At 40.3% G+C, this 22,690-nt stretch overlaps 1 long non-coding RNA gene across 2 annotated transcripts in view; it reads left to right on the top strand.

Annotated features, from left to right (window-relative positions):
• Positions 1-1,004: 1,004 nt before the first annotated feature.
• The window catches only part of LOC126928983 (uncharacterized), a 45,336-nt gene continuing 23,650 nt past the window's right edge, over positions 1,005-22,690 (top strand). The window contains exon 1 of one of the 2 annotated variants that reach the window (XR_007717026.1): positions 1,005-1,353. This is a non-coding gene — a long non-coding RNA (uncharacterized LOC126928983). The remainder of the gene's footprint in view (positions 1,354-22,690) is intronic. The other variant, XR_007717027.1, reaches the window with a different exon arrangement.

Genomic DNA, 22,690 nt, shown 5'->3' with positions numbered 1-22,690 from the left:
ATGGATGGACAGTATGATATTTCCTTCGTCATCATCGTGAAAAGTTACTCCTCTGTGACAATTTTGCTCGTGATAGGTACATTTAAAGCGCAATTTTATTAACGTAAAAGAACAATGTGTCTTTTTCCTATTCTTATATATCCATAGAATATAAGAAATATGCTATTTTGGATATTTGATTAACTGTGAGTTAGTTTCTTGATAGAGATACGAGTAGTTTCTGCTATGAGACACCAAATCCTATCAGAAGATTGAAACTGATGTCGCCTTATAACACAAAACTAAGAATAAAGAAACTAAACAAACATTTCTTGATTTACTTATCTACGTTTCTAGTTTGTTTGCTTATGTTCCCCATTTGCTTGTTTACACTATGTATTTATTTGTTTACATTTGCTGTTTACATTCGACAGTGTTCATCAACATCCTTAGTTGCCAATCCATCATTTACCTACATTGTTCCTACTTTCTACATACATCTAGAAAACCAGCAATAGCAGGAATGCAACCCTTAATCCATGCAAAGCAGCACTCTGTAATCCAAACACCATATAAATTCCTTCGCATCATTTCCTAAAAATACCATCATACGAAACACACGTTACAGTTCATAAAGAAAACCGAAGCTTCCACCCCGTCCCACGTTCTCCACTTCAGCCGGAGCATCCATCCCACGCTAATCTCCGCTTGAAAAATAACAAAGTGCAGGCTTCCTCTCGGTTCACTCGAGAGCGCGTCTCGTCCCGGTTTATCGTTCTCTTGGTCGGCGTCTGGAGCACGCACAGCCACGTACCTGGCGCGTTATCGTCGCGATATCCCGGCCAAGTGGACGAAAGAAGAGCTACAGGAACGCGCGTGTTCCCTTCGAAGAAGCCGGTTCCCTCTCGTCGTCCACAGAGCTCACCGATAACCGCTTATCGATTTGCGGTTGCCTCGAATGCGGTCGAGCAATCTGACGAGCGCGAGGCATGCGCCGGCTACCAGCAGATACGATAGCATCCGCTACGAGCGGCGAGAGTTCCACAGCCCGATGGAACGTCCGCTTCTGCCCGCCTCCGGAAGCGCGAGCGAACGAGCGTACCACGCGTGTACGTGGATCACCGCGGATTCTCGCTGCTGTGCCGCCGCCAACCGGACGCATTCGTTGGATTCTGTCGACCGGTCATCGAGTTCCCGAGTCGTTTCGTTCGAAGCAGCTGAACCCGGTTACGATCGGTTTTAGATTAGGGAGAAGCTTAGAATTTCCAGAGCAATTTCAAGGTTTGGAATGCTTTGGCATTGGGATAGGGAAACTTGGGACTGATGACAATTCGGATTCGAGGGCGGAATAGAAGGAGAAGATTAAAGGATACGGTAAGTCGGTATCAATATTTTAATCTTGGAATATTATGAAATATCTGACATTTTTTTGCTTTATTTAATAACGGATCTGAACTTGTATGAAATGCTTGATGTATTAATAAAGTTAGATTTATCGTTCAGAGATAGATTCCCAGTGTAGTTTGCGAGAAGACGTAGATTAGGGACAAGCAGGGTTTATAAGATATAATCTGTAATTTTCAAGTGATGCAGCTAACAGAATGGAATGAATATACAAAACCATGTGGGTTCGTAAGATACAATTTGTAACTTGCGAATGATACTGTTTATAAAATGGTATGGATATACGTACAAACAAGATCTAAAACGTTTAAATAGTAGAGTCACAATAAACCAAGAAACCTGGTTTCAGAGAATTTAGAACAAGGACATTTTATTAATATAAAGATAGGGCAAGTTTTAAAGTGGTTTCAGTGATTGGAGCTGCGGTATGCAATGTTAGTGACACAAAGTAGGATATCCACGTTGCGAGGCGAGTACGTTCCGACATTCTTACCGCTTCGCTCGCTACCGCGAGGCGATTAGCGGAAATATATTATCCTTCTCACGAACCATTAAGTAAGAGGGCCAATAAAGATACCTCCGCGAAAGTGCTGTAATGCCCGCAGATACGTTATCATAACTTCGGACGCATACGTACAGCAACGAGGACATAGACAAACAGTTACAGCTTCATAAAATGCGAACGATCATCCTGCACCGAAAGGCTCTCGCGCGTTTCGATAAAGATTGTCCTTTGCTCGACGAAAGCAACCGGCCTTCTTCAACAATTGAACGTTAAATTCATTCGTGATTTTTCACGGAAAGAATATTTTTCTGATAGGAGCAGAAAATTAATTGTAAGAATAGTTCAGAAGCGAAAGGCTTAATATGAGATCAGTTGATTCAAAAGTACGACATCTACAGATGATTCCCTCCAAATTTGGTACCCAATTTCACATTCCCTAATATTATATTCCAAAGGTGTTGAATATTGATCAATTAGAAACCTCCCATTATAATTAATCTGTTTATGTATAATCTATAATATCAAACCAAGATCCTCTTTCTCCCTGTCTCTCTGTCTTCCAACGTTTTCGAGAACCAACATTTCAAAAAATCAATCCAAACCAAACTTAGAGAAATCATCTTGTACGTACAGCAAGGCTCAGCCGTCGAAACAAGTGAGCGCGGCACGGCCAGTCATTACAGTTAATAAGCCTCCAAGCCTTAAATAACGCCAGACCATTGCCGCGGATGACAGTTATGACAGGCACGACCCATTGTTCTCTGAGTACCAGTAATTATTGGACTCGGTGGCCGCGTTACGCGAGTCACAGAACTTCGAGAGAAATACGAAGAAAGTGCGACAGAGAAAGCACACCTATCTATAGTATTTCAACTCACACAAAGTCTCAGATAAGGACAGACAGAGAAGAGGAGGGCACTTCATGCGCCATTTAGAAGGGTAATGAAAAGACCGGCGTCGGATATGACGAGGGAGAGTAATTGCCAGTACACGCGAGGACGTTCTCTCGTCCTTCTTGGCACCGACGTCTTTCTGACGACGTTCATACTATCCATCCACGTCTATTCGCCTATCTCCCGACCGACTCATTGACATGGGCCTCCGGACGACAACGTCGTCCGCTCTAATTTCATCGTTGGACCGTTTGGCATCCATGGACGGATAGCGTGAACCGACCACGCGCCCCGTTTGATCCCTCGTTCGCGTTACCCAGACGCCTAGGAATTCCTGGACGCGACGTAGCCGGTGCATTTAACGTTCACGATCGACGATGGAACGTCACAGACGTTTACTGATACGACGCGGACTCCTGAAATGGATGCTGGAATTTTAACTCATCCCCTCTTATGACTCTGGTCTAAATTGGATTCTATGATAATTTTGGCATACGTAGAGCTAAATGCTGCAACACTGGAAACTCGACGAAATGACAAGATCGATTTTTCTTTTTTGCATTTAGTAGAAGGATGCAAGTGCTTTCGACAAAATTAATTGTAAAACTGAGTTGAGATTAATATTGAGATGGAAAAAGTATTATGTATGCATATTTGTTTTCGTCATATCAGTTCAATTATAACAAGTTAATCCGCGAACAAGGAAATGAAGCTTAATAATTCATATACGTAAATGTATCTATAACTATGTTTGATATAATAAATATACTACTTAAGGAAAGAAAGAAGCTTTTTGGACGAATGAAATGTTCCTGTTTTGTTTCTAACACAGCTTGCAACTTCTATCATCCCTCAAGGGAAACAATTACGAATTCCCACCACCCTTTCGGCCCCTTTATTCTCCCATTCCGCGTGGAACGACGATATTCCGTATCCCGTGAAGACAGTTTCCGCCGTGGTGGCTGGTAAACCGTCGCGGTCGGTCCTTATACTTTCAGATCAGGCGGATCCCAGGGTTGCGTGGAAGCGAAATCCTCCTTCCGCAATTTCAACCCTTGCGACAAGCGATTCGGTGGTCAGTCAACGGCCGCCTATATTTTCGAAGCTTCCTTTCACCACGCAACTTCCATGGTGCTTTGAACGTGGAAAAAGAGAGCGACAGGAAAAAAAATTTCGTCGACGTAGTACGGAAGAGGAACAGCGATGGTGAAAGGAAAGGAAAGGATGAGAGGAACTGTGAAAGAAGAAAGAGGATCGAACAGAGTCGGAGGGAGTCTGGTCAATGCTCGCGAAAATTGGCTTCTAAATCTTGCCGCCGGAATGAGTAGCGCACCCCCCGTTGCCTGGCTCACCCCTTTCCCCTCCCACAGTCGCTGTCTACTCACGATCCTTTCCCTCGGGTCCGGCGAAAGGTGGAGGGAATGAGAAACTGCTGCGGTCTCTGGGTAGGGAACCAGAGCCGAGGTGGAAGGCCATTGTCGACGACGTGCGGGCTTACGGTCCCCACGAAAATCCGCGAGGCAACTTCGTGGAAGGGACTTCCATAAGTTGCGTTCAATGGGACATTGGTATAAAGAGAGTAGTAAGAGGAAGAGGGATGTACTTCTACCTCTTTTGACTACGGCTTTGTCTTCCTGGTTTGTTGATGTTGCGGTTCTTTTAATTATCTCTTGGGCCATTTATAGAGATTTGTTAATAGAAGAATATAAGGAAATCCGACGGAATGAGTGATTCTAGAGATTTATTTTTATAATGATCATTAGTAGTTGAGACATACGAAATGAATGATTATATTGTACCAATTTTTTAAATATTCTTCTTCTCGACGAGTATTTTCATCTTTTTGTAAATATTTCATACGTCGTTTTAGACCTGAGAATTGCATTCAGAGTTGCAAATTGATAATGCAAACTTTTTCATTCATTCGTGTTTCATTTATGAAGAAGAAAGCTACAGAAAATTCATCAAACTGTCAGATATCGAGAGCCATTACTCTAAAAACTATCCGAATCACACCACTCCTCCGGTAAATTATACCAAAGACACGTGACACGACTAGCTCCATTCGACTACCATCCACGTCCAGCTATTCAAAAGAAAGTAGTTTCATAGTTAATGAATCATAGCGTCACGTCAACCAAACACTACCAGCTGTATTTCCAAAAAAAAAAAAAAAAAAAAAAAATCCGATACCCTGGTAATGCCAGAGAAAAACCGACACGCTAAACGATTCCAAGAAAAAACAGCCTCTGTTGAATACAAATACGTGCTTCCATAGAATAACCATAACAGGTATCACTTGACGTGGTTCAAGGAAAAGTGGGAAAATCTCTGTGTCAAGCATTCCGCGTCCATCTATTGGCTATCTGCAACGGTTATCGCGCCAGGAAGCGTCGTGTTCGTGGCAAACACGCACGTGCGTGGCCCACGTGCACTTAGGGGTTGGCTAACGTACGCTGCAAACACGAAGAGGCTGCCGGGTGTGGTCTCGAACAGGGAAACGTGATCCCCGTGGTAAACCGCTGTTTACCAAGAACGAGAAGTATCCCCGAGAGAGACACCGGCTCTCAGCAGTTTGATCGATGTCCGCGTTAATCTGTCCTTAAGACGCGTGCACGCTGTCCTTCCTTCCGGCTATCTGCGCCCAGAAGGCCGCGATTTCCGGCTTCGAGTCCCGCGTCTCTTCCTGCAAACATTCCATCGACGAGGTGTGATAATGAGCGACGTTTTCCGTTTGGAAATCGGGATTATGTATTGCTTGGGGATATAGAAAGATTTTTGGGGGTAGATAAGCCTGGCGAGGTGTGTGGGAATTTTTCAAACTGGAAACTAGTCATCTTGGAGTTTCGTAGGGGACGTACTGTATTTTTTGAATATTGATGTTAGGGAAGTTTGAGGTGGGCTATATGGGTTTGAATATCTTCCGATTTTTTGGTCTTTATCTTTTGTGTGGTATATTTTATAATTCTTTATAATTAATCGTTTTTAGTAGTAATTATTAATTGTTTACTGTGGAGTGGAATTTTACTGTAGCTTCTTCTTTACTTTCTTTATAGCAGTTTTTCCACTAAGGTATACATTATCGTATATGATTCTATGGATTTTATTATTCCTTGTTTATTTTTTTTATTAAACGTCTGAAATGTCGTTGAGTGTATTTTTAGATACTTATTTATACATTTGGGGAAAAAAGACATAAAAGCAGGCTGTAACGTTTGCTAGAAAAATTTCGCCACCATAGCGGATCGAGTGGGCTCTCGAACGGGAGAGCGGCCGCTTTTCACGACAGGAAGCTGTCTGTTTGTTGTCTTAGGTCGAGTCCGAATGAAACGCGAGCGACCCGATACCGACGTCGTTTGGAATACCACTGTTCGATCCTAAAGAAACATACGAGGCGCCAGCAGTTACGAACGGGTTATGGGAAAACAATGGTTTCCGGATGGCGTACGAGCACCTGCGACTTCCAGCAAATGCCCTCGCCTTCCCTTCGCCAACGACGATTTATTTCCTTCCACTAATTAACCAAAGAACTACAATGTCGCAGTTCTACGATTCTTCTTTTGTTAATTTTGTATTTCAGTCATTGTCAAGTTAATTGTATCGTTTTTGTAAAGGAAAGTGAATAGACTGAAGTATACTGTGATTAAAGAAAATAGAGATGAAACGTTAAGCTACATGGGTCAGAAATTTAAGAGAATAATAAAGTCATTGAAAACTTTATGTTTGCTCATTCTGATAAATTAACGAAATTAAAGTGTGATTCTTCTAATTTTTAAATGAAAAATTGAATTCTCGAGTCATTTCCCGCAAATAAAAAATATCTAACGAGTGTGTAAAAATCCGCATAAATGCAGAAAACAATACGTTTTTAACATCTCTATCTAACTGCAAAATTTTATTATTTAATTTCCAATTCTTTGCAGTAGTACTGGTAATGATGTGATTCAACATTTAAAAGTATACAGATTTCTTTTGCAATAAAGTTTAGCTTTAATTCCCTTAGATTAAAGATGTTGTTACTTATCAGTTATGGAACTCCTCGATTCATAAATTACATACTATACGTGAAACCTTAACCAAACATTTCTAATAAAACCGAAACCGAACTTGGAGATCTCGGAAATCCTTAAACCTTCATCAATTCAATTAATTACAAGCTCGATATTACTCGAGTAACTCATGGATCGCCGACACAAGAAATTCCTACAGCGCGCAAACTTGCACGGTCCGCGAGCAATCGATTACCCAATATCGTCTTTCACAACTGGAGGTCTGGCCCCTCGACGGGACGTTGACACAACACGACTACTACACAGTCGTACAACTCGGGGAGATAATATTACGTATCGGGGATGCTATGGAGGTCATCTTTACATACGGAGCCCTGACAGCTGCGTAATCGATGCGACCGCGACTACCATGGAAACCATAGTTTTCCAGTCCACGACACAACTTTCTCCTTCGTTCACCATTACAGTGAATTACTCCTGAAAGTATTCCAACATTTACCATGCAATATTTCCATAGATATACCATTCTATCTATCTTGTTATGGCGCTAACGAAATTTCAATATCTTTTGTATAATACACACGATATATCTACATAAAATGTTTCTATGAATATTCACATAATTTCATGAACCGTTATACGTATGTATGTAGGTATACACTGTGCACATGTTCGTCACTGAGTCATTTTATCTCGTAGACCTAGAGAGGAGGTAGATCCCGACGGAGAAAAAATTCGAAACGAGAATTCGCCTGGGGACGAACTTTTCGCCAATCTAACGAAGCCACTCGGTTAAGCGGATTATTTTCGTCGGCTGACTAGACCGGGGAAACACATCCGTTACATGCCGCGCGATAAACTTCTCCTCCAGGCGAGGACTCAATAAATCAATTAATTGACCGTGCTCGAATAATCGAATAAGAGTACGTATACGTGTTATGAAGGCTCGAACGTTAACTCTAGGAACTTAATTTCCCTGTTTATTTGTTATATTTGTTTTACTGTAAATTCCAAGTTTTTGTAATAGAGATTGTAGATTCGACAAATATGAGGATTGTAAATTATGGTATATGTGAGAAGTTTGTACTTAATCACGACTAGATTTGAGTTAGATTTCGAGTTATATGGCTTTAGGGTATTTCGTGTAACACATAACATCAATGATCTTTATGATACAGGATATAGAATAAGAATCAAAATAAATTATTCTACAATTAATAAATTTAATCCAAATTATTGTGTATCACGCTTAACTCAATAATATCAATTGAAACTAAAAGACAGGTTATTTTCGCCATTAGAACGATCGGGAAATATATCCACATAAAATTTATTCACTAAAATGCACAATCATCGTTTATAATATTAATGCGAAAAAGGTAGGGAAACAGCTTTTTCACATTAATATTAGAAATAAAGATGGAAAGCGTGTATGCACAGGAGAAGAGCAAAAAGAAACTCTGTGCAAGCATTTAGGACAGAAAAACGTAAATCTACGTGACCCATACTTAAATGAATAGCACGCGAAACTGTAGATGTACGTGACCGACTTCCAAATATTAAGCTGCATCCAGACTGCTACATTTAACGAAATTCCAAAGTTAAAAAGTTACCAAGTAACACGATTGCTACACTGATTACAGAGTTCATTACCATTTCCACGTCAAAACTACACACTTTTTAACCATTTATTTAAACGAAACTGAAATTGCTACCTTTACAAATTCCACGTTAAAGAATTTACAAGAACGATTTCCAAGAATTCCATTTCAGGCAAGTAGAAGAACGTAGAAAACAATGATCGTCTACAATGATCGGGGTGGGAAGCCAATCTCCGCTCGACGAAGCAAGAGAAGATCTCCTGGAGCTGGAAAATCCCTTATTACTCGGACTGTCGAAAGTGGAACTACGACGAAAAAGGCCAAGCAATCGGAGCAGCGAGTTTACGTGGCGCAACGGTCTCCAGCTCGAATTACAACACTCGTTACTCGAACCACCAGCGTCTCAAGTTCTGGGGTGCACTTTTAATGAGTTTTCCGGCCACGGTCAATTAGTCTCGTACTCCGAGGCTCGTGGATTTCCAACGCGTGGATCGTTCACCGATCCACCAGAAATATATATACCAGGAATGTATACACTACCATTCATAAGTGCGATAGGCTGTGCTAACGAACGATTCTACGATAAGCGAACACTATAATAACAATAAACAGTTCTTACGACTAACGTCAGTAATGAATTACTTATAATTGTAAGTGGGACAGTTATTAGATAGTTAATCACCATCTCTTTTCATTTGTAGAAATAATTTTGTTTAATTATCAGTTTACTGGTTCTTTAACACTCCAACGACCGTACATTTTAGCGTACTATTACTACCAACCTGCAGTTTTTACTCAGTCTAGTATCGTATAATTATGATAGGTAAACTTTATGAGAAAATCCATCGTCATTATTGGATCTTCATCCAATTATCCTAATTTATTTTGTACATTTATGCATTATATGAATTTTTTTATTTAACTCATGATTGCCCCATACAGTTACAGAAATCGGAATTATAATCATTTTCTGACCATTCACTTTTGCTGGATCATTAGACTTAGAAACAGTCCAGTATTTTTCCAGTCTTTCCAGTTCACTTGTAAATCGTTTCACTTTAATAAAACACTATATATAAATACAGCAATCATTTGTCTCGCACATAAGTTGCAATTAGAAAAAAACTGAAGTCACGTGAATATGACGATGATCGACAACAAATAGCGGAGCGAAATCACGTTTATATGATGGTGGTCGTCAAAGTGTTAATAATCCCCTAATATAATATAAAAATATTCTTCTTAGTTATAATATTTCACCATGTAATATCACAGTCTTTCATCTTACAGTAATAATAAAGTTTCAAAGTGTTTCATATAACAAAAGTTTTCTATGATAAATGCTATAATATCGAAACGAAATTCTCTCATGAAAACGCGATTGCCATCCATGAACACTTTCCGCGTTTATGACGCTCTCGAAGATAACGCGCAGTGCGGCGTTTATACGTCACTTTTGGAAATTGCCGCGAGTCTCAGAGGAACGTTTTAGTTTCGCGAAGTTGGAGATTTTTATTGCGGCTGTGTGCATGTCGACGAGCCCTCGACGGCGTTAAGTGGGACTTCAGAAACGAGCTGTAACGTAAACGCCCGCCAACCCCGAACCGTGTTACCCCCTTTTATTTAGGGCGCGAGAAGATTCATGGCAAATGTTTTCGGACTGTCGCTTCTACGACACGCTTTATGTTGTTGTTCTATGTATTTCCTGGTGTGTCATCCTGTGATTCACTGGGGTGAATCTGCTCTGTGTCGAGTTCGGTTCGTCGATTGATGATTTTTGTATTCTTCAAGATAGTTTTGATCATCTGTACATGAAGAATGAATTAGATATTGCGAATAAAGCAAACTTCCATTAAGGGTATATACGATACTCATATATAATATTTTGTACGCATGAAACAACTAATACTACAATTAATGTTACCTATCCATTCGACTGCGACCACATAAACCTCACTCTCCAACCATCCAAAACGCAAAACACCCAAGGTCGAGGTACACTGCAGAATTCCACTACATAACAGGCGATTACGCATAAAGTTCCGTTTATTCACGCATTTGATTGTGGGATTCGCGGTGGCCCACAGTGGACATACGGAAAAACGTTGGCCAGACCACGGAATAGACGTCGAGAATGTTTCCATTCGATTGGCCGGCTAATTGCACGTACGATCGATGCTCGCTCTAATCGTCGATTGGAAATTCCTCTTAATATACTTTTTTTGAATCCTAAAAGCAATCTTCTATTATTTGATTAAAACCTAACAAGACAAAAGCTTATGGATAACTATAACTGTTAATGGAAATAGTAACTTTTATCGATCTACTGCCATGATCTTTCTAATGTTAATTCTTTAACTAAAATATCTAAAACACAGATAACAACGATATTAATTAATTCTACTAAAAAAAAGATACATCAAGACATACATCAAAGATACAAGAGATACATCAAAATAAAAAGATACTAATAAAAAATAAGAATAAAATAATTTAATACACAGAGCGGACAATCCAATACAGGCGATCCATCTTCTATCACAACTAAACAATTCTTAGATCGAAAAAAATCAATAACTATATGCCCCAAAACACGAATCAACTGATTTCATCGGAAGACCGACTAGTTTTCTATCCCAGCTCCGTCAACCGAAACTTTTCCATTTCCGTATTAGCCGCAGCGTCGTTTTGTTTAAACACGAGTTAAGCCGGCATCCCGGCGGCTGGTCGCCGCGGCAACTGTCTGCTTTCTAGGGAAAACGCCGCGTGAAACTTTTCTACCCCCGGTTGGTCGAACGGACGAACGAACGGCCTCCTGGTCGAGGGTGAAAAGGTCGAAGCCTGGCCTCCTCCCTCGACGTTCTCATCTCTGTCGTTCCTCACCCTGGATCCAGGGTTAGATGGAGCCGAGTAATGAGCTTCCCAGACCCGGTTGTAACGAGCAAAAACTTATCGTCACTCTCCCTCCTCTGATTTACTCGACCTGCCACGTCGTTAGTTGTACTGCCTCCCTTCGACGATCGTCTCTGCCAGTAGCTACGTTGACGTCCTAAAAAGCCTGCAGCATTTTGGACCATCAAGTCCGTCAACTCGTCCTCGCTCTCTTTCCACGTGTTTTTACCCATTGCTTCTTTGAAAATACGCCTTCCAACGCTGAGGAAGAAAGGAGCATCGATGATCTTGGTTTTTGGATGGTCGTGTGTGTGATAACGGATGGTGATCGATGCTCTTAAGCTCGGTCCACTTTCTTTGGGAACTTTATAAGCTTTCACGATACCTTTAACTATTCGTTGAATGTTGTTATTTTATAAAAATTATTTCGTCCATCTATATGTAACCATCTGATGTCTGTGCATGAGATTTAATTACTTTTCTCTATTTGTAATTGAATGTTATTTTACGCAAAAGATAATAAATGAAAAAAAAAATAAAAAGGATAACCAAGTTTAGTTTTTAATAGTTTTGACAAATTGTTAAATTTGAAGGCTGTCTAAATCTAAAGGTCTTTATTGCTGACCATATGGATCATTTGGTTTGGAAATCTCAAGAAAAAGACTATAACGTTTCGAGGAAAGTACGCGTTGCATCGAAACGTTTCTTCGGAAATGTCAGCTCAAGAATCTGACCCTATTTCTTCCACACAACTAGACACCGATAACCCTATTACGATATTGCCGCGGCAACGCGATAGTTTCGACGGATGGTAGGCTATTTATTGAACTGGCAACGGAATACTGATCATAAATAACCAACAGATAAGTTCTCTGTACTAATTGGTGACGGATGCGACGCTGTGCAACTGCTTGTCTTACCAGGCCATTTACGATGCTTTTATTACTGATAAACTTTTCCCTTTTTCGTGGAAAACTTCCGTTGTAACCATCGTCGAGATTCATCTGTGTTTACTGATAAATAACAAGGAAGAAAAAAAAAGAATAATATCTCAATTACAGATACGTATAGTGTGACGAACAAAAGGAAATCGATAAAATAAGAAGTATAAAAAGACAAAGTTATTCTACAAATTGAAGTTATATATATTATATATTATACAATATTTAATAGGAGCAATGGGTAATTATCGATATCCCACCTATCTCACCGATTCCCATAATTTTGGAATCTTGAAGAAATTAGTATTTTGAGCAATTTTTCCCTATATATATATATATATATCCGCCGATCGATCTTAGTTTGCGAGATATTCACAAAAAAACTGACGGTACTACTACAGTGAATTCTGCCTACAATTATATGTCCGTGAGAGTATATGCGTGAGAATTGGCTGCCAGCCGCGTAACCCAAACCTAACATTTGTCTTTTACTTTATAATTTATTGCAAATATTTTGAAAATTAAGGTCGAGTGTCTGTCACATATATAGGGAAAAGTTGCTCATAATCATATCATTGACAACATATTCAAAAATCATTGAGATCAGCGAGGTGGATAATAACGGAGATATCGATAATTATCAAGCAACGAATAAATATTATAGCACAGCTATCAATGTGGTATTATATTTCTAATACAAAAGTTACTAAAATTCATAGTGTATCAATTTTAAACTTCCTTTCAACCATCGCTGTACATTCTTAGAACGAAGATTGACGAGTCGAGATAGCCTGGAAAGATTACTGATGAGAGTCAATAGGCGCATAGAGGAAGAAGTAGATACAGAAGAGATCGGAGAACGTTGGGGATTTGGGGTTTGAATCACAGGAACTTCTGAATGCTTCCCTTTCTCATAGAGGGGAACAATGCTCATTAATAAAAAAGTCGAAACATGGGGTGGTACTATTGAGTTTACGTCGTCGCGCCTCTTCTTTCCGGAACATCATTCATTCCCTGTCAGAGAACAATCCTGAAGAATATCATCAGTTCTACTATGTAGTTTGCACTTCGAAAGACAAATTTACGAACTTTGAAATAAGATACGTGCAACACACACATCCTAAGGCCTCGTTGTTCAGCTCGTCAAGTTGGTAGATTCCAAGTAACTTGGTTTCAAGTTTTGTATTCACACAAGCCGAACTATGTAGTCGTTTGAATTTGACTTTATCTGTACATTTAATGAAAGATGGATAACTATCGAACGAGATGATAAAAGCAAGCATGGAAATAAAAATAACACTACGTTACCTAATTATTTATCGTTTCTTCGAAACGAAGAAATAATTTAAAAAATGCTAACTACACTTGCGAGAATATTTCAAGTCGAATAAGAAACTAATAGCTTCACAGTAACAAAATGATCTTAAGTTATAATATTTAAATGCAAATGAATTGAAGTGGTTTGACCAATTTTAATATCTCAAGACAACTAAATAATAGGACCACAGTGATAAAATATCTAACGAGATACAGAAATCTACTTAGAGTTTCCAAATGAAACATTTTAGAAGATCGACGGAGAATTTCACTCTAGGATTAACGAACCGTGATTTTTACGAGAAATGAAGATCGATAGGGTGTTGAGACAGGCGTCACCTTATTCCCCGGGATACTGGAAAAATTAGTGTGCCCCTCTTTCATTTCTTTCTCTGGTTTCCTTGTTTTTGGAACGGTCGCGCGACTGTCACGAGGCGCACACCCGTGATCCGTGAGTTATTTAACTCGTTTGTCTTAATGAGAGTTATTTGATCCCTCGTGTCGAGTTGGCGCTGCAGGAGCCTCGTAACGCAATAAAGCAAAAAGCTAATGGTGCTCGTTACCGCATTGTTAGGTGATAAAGATCTACACAATGCCTGGCTTCACGGCCGGCCTCGTCCGAATGCGTTTCTGCAGTCGACACGTGTTCCACTCTTCGTTACCCTAATTGCGTAAATTGAGCGCAATCTGTCAGGATGCATCGGGCATCGCCCTCAAATCGTTTCTTGATAGTTTTGCCACGCTTCATCGCGCCACGGTTCATACAACCTTCCCTTTTTATCGTGGCATTCCATTGCGAATCGGACAAACTCGTCTTTGACAGATTTTGCTCCAACAACTGTCTTACGAATTTGATCATTGGAGAATCCTTGAAAAATTCTTGCCACTCAGACTTCCTGTAACATCACTATAAAGCTGAAATAAGTAGTCACTGCTGTAAAAATTTTGGTCATGATACGCCTTCAATACTTGTCAATGCTAGAAATTCGAATCTTCGCTTTTTATGGAATCCAGAATTCACAAGCTAAAATGCAGAATTCTTAGTTTAGAAACCAGAATGCAGGATCCAGGATCCACGAACGGGGATCTAAAGTCCAGAATCTATAGCCCGGAATTTAAAATCCAGAATGCAGGAACGAGAATCCATGAACCAGAATTCAAAAGCCACAAACAAAAATCTGTAATCCGGGGTTCAGAAGTCAATGAAGCGGAAGCTCGTCTGGAAAGCGGAATTCATAGTCCAGAACTCAGAATCCAAAAACCGGAAACGTATAATTCAGAGTTGAGAATCCACGAAGCGAAATCTATAATTAAAAATTTCGAATGCAGAAGCCGGATTCAGACTCAGAAACCAAGAAACGATGGTATTTAGTTAGCAGCATGGAACGATCGTGCGTTCCACGAGCAGAGGGACGACGAAATAAATTTAGCACCGACATACAGGCCACTTTTCGTTGGAGCGTGGCGTCGCGGACACGCGAGCGTGCACGTCGTTCTAAAAGCCACCCGGAGTCGCGTCCAATTATGCTTGAAACCAGTTTACCGAGGGTTGCTACGGTTGCCCATTGGTAGCTGGCTGAAACGAGCGGAAAGAGGCCGGTACCAAAAGCTTTTCAAGATCATCGAACGGACATCCCGCGGCGAATAGCTACTTCTCTAATGATTACATTAGCTTAGCGTAAATTATACGCGTCGCTGGACCGAAGAAGGGAAGGAGGAGGAGCGAGGTACGATTAGAAATGGCCGAGATAACAGGTACTCGTTTTATCTGGTCGACCGATCCTGTCATGCTTCACTGCGCTGGACGTTGCTAGACGTTCCTCGATCCCGATGGAAGGAAACGATTTCATGCTGTGGAGTTGCGAGCCGACTGAGTGATAATGACATTGCTCGATGTTATAACTTTTTACAGGCCAACCATGGTTCTCTGATTTATACTCTCGCTGCGGATTATTGGCTGTCCTTCGTTCGAAATTAGTCGCGCGTTCGAGATCATTTGTCGAGGAATGTAGAGACGACGCGTTGCTGGCAATTTTTAGAATTTCTTTGACTATATTCGGATGCATTCGATGTGGAAAATGGAGTATAAGAAGGAGGTAGGATGGTAAAAACGGATAACGAATCCAGAAGTCGCTACATTATAGTTGCTGTAGTTATTATTTCTTCTTGGTGATGTGTTTTATGCAATTTAACTACAATGGAACTGCGTACAGATGAACTTGGAAGACAAATAGTTTATATGTGTAATTGGATTTCGTATAATAAAAGATCATTGATTTTTTCTACTTTCTCTGAGTCTTTCATATGAAGAACACAAAGAAAACGACATAATAAATTACATTTTTCATTTTTTATATAAAAGCAATATCATTATACTAAAACTACATTTTTATTAAATTTTGTTGGAGTTTTCCTTGCAAAATATTGATTTCAAATGTATTTATTGGTCATCATACTTTAGGTGTTAGGCATGTATTTAGTTTTTGCACGATACTTCATGAATATGTCATCAAATTACATTCGTGGCATCTTCGATAAGCGACAATGGTATAAAATAAATAATTGATACTGAATTTGACCAACAGTGATCTTTATCTGATCGTATCTATGTTTGCAATTTGTGATTTCTTAATCGGGGGATCGTTGAATGTATAACCATGACGAATTACACGGGCCCCGGTATTGTACGAGCATATGTAAACGTAGGAGTTTTCGTAGAAAAATGGCACGACAAGAATAAAACGGTCATGAGGAACGAGGCGAGGTAAAAACGCGTAGTAGAGAATAAACTGGAGCAGTTAAGTAGCGGAGGAAGCGGAGCAGTAAAGGAATGAAAAATGAGGTTGGGCGAAACAGGAACAGAGAATAAAGTATAAGAGCGGTAAAGAACGGTGTACTGTACGGAGGAAAATAAGAAGGGGAAGAAAAAAATAAAGTAGAATAGAAAAACAGCGGAAGATAAAGTAGGGTAATAAAGCAACGGGAAACGAAGTATCTTATAGTCTATAAAGTTCTACTATCCGTCCTTAACAATAATCGCTTTGATTGCTTTCTCGATTCGCTACGATTTTCCACCATTCTTAATCGAAGCGTTTTTACCATCAAATTCGTTCGAATTTCATATAATACAAATGGTATAAATAGTCCAATAAGTATCAAAGTTTTAAAAATTCTTTATCCAAAGACCTTATAATTTTTAAACCCAAGTATACCAAATAAATTTACCGACTGTTTGCTCCAATTTCCACGATTCCAAGTCTCCTAACTCCTCGTTGCCAAGATTAAGAACCGCCCGTGAAAGCGTCGAGAACAATGCATTTCCATTACCGTAAAGATTAAATAATGCGATTGTAGTTTTGATTGCGAGACATTAATCCGCTTCGCGAGCAACCGTGGTGTCGTTGCCAAAATCTTTTACCAGGATAAGACGGTTAATAATTAGTGGTTTCTCTATCTGAATTCATGCTCGTGCAACGACGACGCTGGGCATTCTGCCAAACGCATCTCTCCGCTCGTTTCTCTCTCGTTGGACTTATAATTCAGTTGGTTAGGATGATTTCTCGCGTCGCGATCCACAAATTCGAGATAGAAATGGGATCGATTAAAATACATGACTGTGATGAAAATGGGAACGAACGATCGTTGGCGGAAGCCACGCTAATGGAAACATTTCCGATGAGATCTCGTATAACACTGCTTGTCTACCATCGAGGTGAGATTTGTAATTCACTTTCGGGCTAATTATTCGTTTCCACCGACATATGTTGAATTACATTGGAACTTCCAACGGTCTCACCGATGTAGGATTGTCAGGTTAGATGGAAAGTCAAATCTCTAATTGAATTCATCATTGAAATGTTTCTTTCTTTCTATGACTGACGTTTCTATTAACGTCGCGGTTAATGTTCTACAACGTAATAAAATTACAAGTTATCAGGTAGAACCGTGAATAATATTCAATTTCGGAAGCAAAACTTTGCTATCTAATATGCAGCGGTTTGATAACTAAGAATATGAATTGATTAGCGTAGACTTCGATCAATTTTCAAATTGCTGTCTAAAGTTCTTCTTTATTATCACAGCTCGTTACATCCTTAATCCTATTTCAAATTTGAACGAAGGTTTATTTTATCCCATTTACAATATCACTACACTTTTCTGCTCTTCAATTTATGCAGCTGTCCAACGTGTTTTCTGCATGACTCGCATCTAACTTGAATATAATATATAATTCCATACCGTTTTGCCTATTAGAACGATAAATTATCGTAGCGCAAGGAAACGATTTCTCGTACTATTTCTGACGCAATATCGCGACAGATTAGAGAGTAAAAATTTCCGCAACAAAGAAACGCGTGACCATCTGCTGCTTAAAAGAGCCACAACATCAATTTCCTACATGCAGTCGCGACACAAAGTCTCGCGAAAACAGCTAGCGTCGATTGACATGGCCATCCACCGTCTCTAATCTCCTATGCACCCCAGAGTCCGATAATGGCGGGAGCGTGCACCTGTCGGTGGCGAGGAGACTCGACAGACGTGTGTCGCAACTCTCGATAGGCAACCTCGTTCTCCCATAGCCAACTCTCGGACGAGTGCTTACCAATTTATAGCATCGCCCCGTCTCCGTGTACCTGGCCGTGTCTACACGCGTCTAACACGCGTAACTCATTAATCGAAAAGCCTATCACAACGCTTCATGGCCCTTCCCCCAAACCTGACGTCGATTCGTTTCTGTTTCGACCCGGTTGGTCGGCCAAACGAGACGATGCGTTTCGACTCCTTCAACGTCGTCTTGCGAGTCGTCGTGGTAACGCAAACCGAGCATACGCGTTTTCCCTGGCTCGTCGTTGAACGCTGGCCGCGAAATGGAAAGCTCCAGGGAACGGAAACGGGCTGAGGAAACATTCGTCTGCGTTTGAACGAGGCGGCTTTTGACGGTACAAGCCACGTTGTCCTCTCAGACGTAGCGCAAATACGCACCTGACCGGCACGGCGTCTACGTGCCCGCTTTCCCATCAGACGAAAGTGCCACTGTTCACCGGTTACGAGACTGTGTGTGATCGTCTGGCACACTTGAGAGCCGCTCGCTGTTTCCATTTCTACTCTGCCAGCGGAAGCTTACCGACAGAATAGTATTGTCCACGCTGATATTGAGAAGTTTGTTGGAGTTGCGGAGAGATGTTAATTAGCGTGATATATTATTGCAACCAGTAAAATTTTATTGCATACTTCGTATATTCATTGTTGAGTAACGTATGTGTAATGATATGTAATGAAGTTATGAAACTTGTTGCAGAATGAGGATGAAAATTGTTATGATATGTAGCTGTATGTTTTAAACGATATTTCTCGCGTTATATAGAAAATTATACGATATTCGTCAAGCGTTGATGGAAACTGAGGAAAGTTTTGTAATGTATCGATTTTATTATTGATGTATTTATTGAGTACTGATTTTATTATTCTATATCGTTTCCTAGAATTATGAAATGAAATGGAGAGAGACTGACAGATTGCACGTTTAATTTAATTACTCCGAGAGAAATGAGCCCTACAAACTTTAAAGACAAGAATGGCAAATGCGACATATAAATATATAAATTGAATTCCAATATCGATAACGAAATTAATTATTAATAAGGAAATGTGAAATGTTGTACGACTTGTTACAGTCTTGTAAAAGGTATAATCTCATAACAAGTTCCAAAAGTATAGTGTACAAGGAGACCTATAATTTCTATACAGCAATTTCTTTCCTAACATTGTTGTAACACATGAAATATAGAATTCAAATTTACTTATAACAAAATGTTATTCAACCATCGCGAACTAATTTTATTCGCGTATCGCAGATACCTATACTATATCCAATAAGTGAATTACGTCAAAGTTCGGCGAGAGTCGAAGTCGCCAACCAAGTTTCTCTCTCGGAAGTACATTAAAGCAGCTCATCGATTGTAGCAGTGAGTTACCAGCCATCTGAATATTATTAAACCCTTCTCCGAACGGATTGGTTCGCGGAAGTTTCGTGTAAAGTCGTACGATTTCTCGTATGAAATTCGCGAGGACGACGACGACGGGACGTCGTGGCGTTTAACAACTCCGGTGCACGGTCGCCACTTTAAAACTTTAATGTTTCCTTTGCTCGTGGCTCTTTGAATCGTTTTACAGTTTCATTCCCCGGTAGCGAGCGGGTTCAAAGCTTTGTAAGAGAGGGGATTCGTATTCAACACATTCTCGTGTCCGCGACCATCGTTTCGCATTAAACTATTTAACTTCGTAACCGACCGAGACAAGTCTAGTTCCCCTTACTCTTTGCTGCAACAAATATTTGCCGCGTGTAGTTTGCGTTGGGCTTAGAAACCGGCGTGAATTCCATTAAAAGCATCGTCGATGAGTTCATTCATTGGCAAGTTTGCGGATCCACTTGAGACACGTTCTAAACGAGCTACAAGGATGCTCGGGATATTCGTTTGGATGGAGAAACACTGTTTTACATTTTTCTTTTTCTTAGAATAATTGGATAAATTGCGTAGAAAAAGACTATAGGCTTCTCTACGAGATAAAGTATGCATTTTAAGTTATGGCACTTGACGGTTGCATGGATTACAGAGATTAAAAAATTACCATAACTAAAAGGTATATCTCTGTGTATCGTTCAAATCTCCCTCTTTTTCAATTTCTTCATCTTCTTAATATCGTAAAAAAATATTGACTATTTAATAAAGTAAGAATTTCACGAGGAATATTCTTCGCATGAGTATAGGAATTTTAGTGGCTACAAGAACTGCACAGAACACCGCATTGATATTCTTTATATATACGCGTCAAACAGCCCGCCCCTCTCTACAATATTCTTCGAATTTATTCTTCCGCTCAGATTGTCTCATAAACCACCAAGCGTCTATGGAAACATAATTTGGTATTCATTGAGCTGATTGATAACGATCGACCCGTCATAAATCATCGAGGACATCGACGAAGTGGGATGAGACAGATTAGTGGGCAGATCGTTTTCGGGGGTGGTGAAAAAATTATCGGGGATGTTTTAAGGCTGACAACGAACGTGTAGGTTGTCGCAAGCAGCCAAAGGTGTAGGTAGACCTATGAAAGAGCAGTGAGAAGATAATTGATCGAAATTACGGCAACTCGATGCAGATTGGACCGAGCAGGATGCTGATGAACAACACGTAGGCGAACCGATTAGCTTTTTTTTATGGAAATTCTCTTCTGAATTATTATTCGGTGAAGAGTCTCGCCCTAGCAATCCTACTTTTCTAACGTAAGTACTCGCCCTTTATTACCCTAACATTGCTTAGTACACTTCAGCCTAATAAATCTCTATGAAATCGAATCTCTGGCTGGATAAAGAAATCCAAAGATACATTTATCATTTATAGAAATTTTGCCAGTAGTCATAAACCAGCTTTTTCGCACAATTAGCACAGTCAACAGTCATTCAGTTGAACTCAGTCGAAGTTTGTTACCTTCAACTAAGAAATCCAGTAGAGAGGCGATATCTTGTGTTCGTTACAGTCTCAGAAAGTCGATACAGGAAATGGACAAATCGAAAACGATACTCCAGGCAATTTACCGGCGGGACCGACGCTGTTTCCGTTCCTTTTTCGACGAACCCCCGAAACAATTAGACCCTTTATGAGACTGGTAGAGCATTAAGAAGCCGCAAAGAAGATGCGTTTCTCTCACGTCACGGCCGAGGGGCGACGAGGAAGTTGTTTAAAGTGACGCCAGCCACGTGTTCCTTCTAGCTCCAAGTATCGTGGGTAAGCCGTGTAGCCGTGACAAGAGTTCAAGAAAGATAGTATACTATTTAACTAGAAGAAGAGAGAGACACACCGTTAACTGACTCGTATCTCTCGTAGATTCCTGTCCGACGTTGCTTTTTTCTTCCTTTTCTTTTTTTTTCTTTTTTTTTTTTTTTTTGAAAAATCCATTAGAAACAACGAAGACGCTTGGCGTGGATCGTTATTAATACCGACGGGAAGTCCATTATTCTGGCAAGATTTAAGCGCACTTTTAACCTCACCAGCCATGCGTATTTATGATTTGTTATTCTCTGTCGGCCACTGGCCCATTACCGCTTCCCTTTGGCTTAGCCGATCCACGACCTACGCGTTCCGATGGGATAGAAGATTTGTTGTGCGTAAATCACGTGTGTGAGTCTCGTCTTCAGCCCCACTCCTATCCATTCGTGATTATTTATTTATCTTTCCGTTGCTGTTTGCAACGTTGGGATTAATCGCGATCGACGTGGATATGAATATGGCAGGGAACCAGCCGCGTTGCTATTCGTGGGAAATTTGTCGAGAACCTCATGATTATAGCACTGAAGCGGAAATAAACGAAATTGTGATGAAAAATACACCTCTATAATACACTTGTGTGTTAAGTGTAATACATATGTACATCAATTTTTTGTTTACGAGAATGACATTAGAACAATGAAACCCTAAGGTGTATTTAAATAATTATAATTATAACGTATAGTGGAAATATCGTTATACTAATTTTGCCTCAAACGTCAGTTTAACTCTGTCGTTCTAACATACCGAAATTCAAATTTCGAATGACTACCTAACATCTAAATTTTCATCAAGACAGTGAACTACGAGTATTATGCAAATCAAAGGAACTTGGTCGAGCATAGCCGGCGCCACCAGTCGCAAACACGCGACAAAATACGTGTAAACATTATTTGGTGTGCGTGGTCGTCGCATCCCGACGAGTGCGCTCCCATGGCTTGGTCGTCCTGCTCCGGAACCCGGACACCGGCGACGAGGTGTGGGATGAATGGGCAGGTTACGCTTCGCAGCCTTCGCACGTCAGGGACGTACATACGCTTACAGATGAATCCTGCAACGATTTTATGGGGCACGACTGACGCGATGACTTTGAGGCTGAACTCGATGACAGGCAGCACGTCGGTGACGGATTGTAATCCAGAAAGACTTTCCGCTCATCCGGTAGCAAATCACTTTGCAGGAATGAGTTAGCGTATGTAAAATGATTGAAAGGGTAAGAGGAAGCCGAGGATCATAGGGGATTCGCGATTCGTTTAAGTGTTCGCCCTTAGGGCACGTTCAAGTACTGTTCCGATGGAACAGTAGTGTTTATCCTCCGAATT

The sequence above is a fragment of the Bombus affinis genome, chromosome 2, assembly GCF_024516045.1.
Source record: "Bombus affinis isolate iyBomAffi1 chromosome 2, iyBomAffi1.2, whole genome shotgun sequence".
NCBI classification, from domain to species: Eukaryota; Metazoa; Arthropoda; class Insecta; order Hymenoptera; family Apidae; genus Bombus; species Bombus affinis.
Note: the sequence above shows the minus strand (reverse complement) of the source record. Positions and strands in the feature narration are given on the sequence as shown.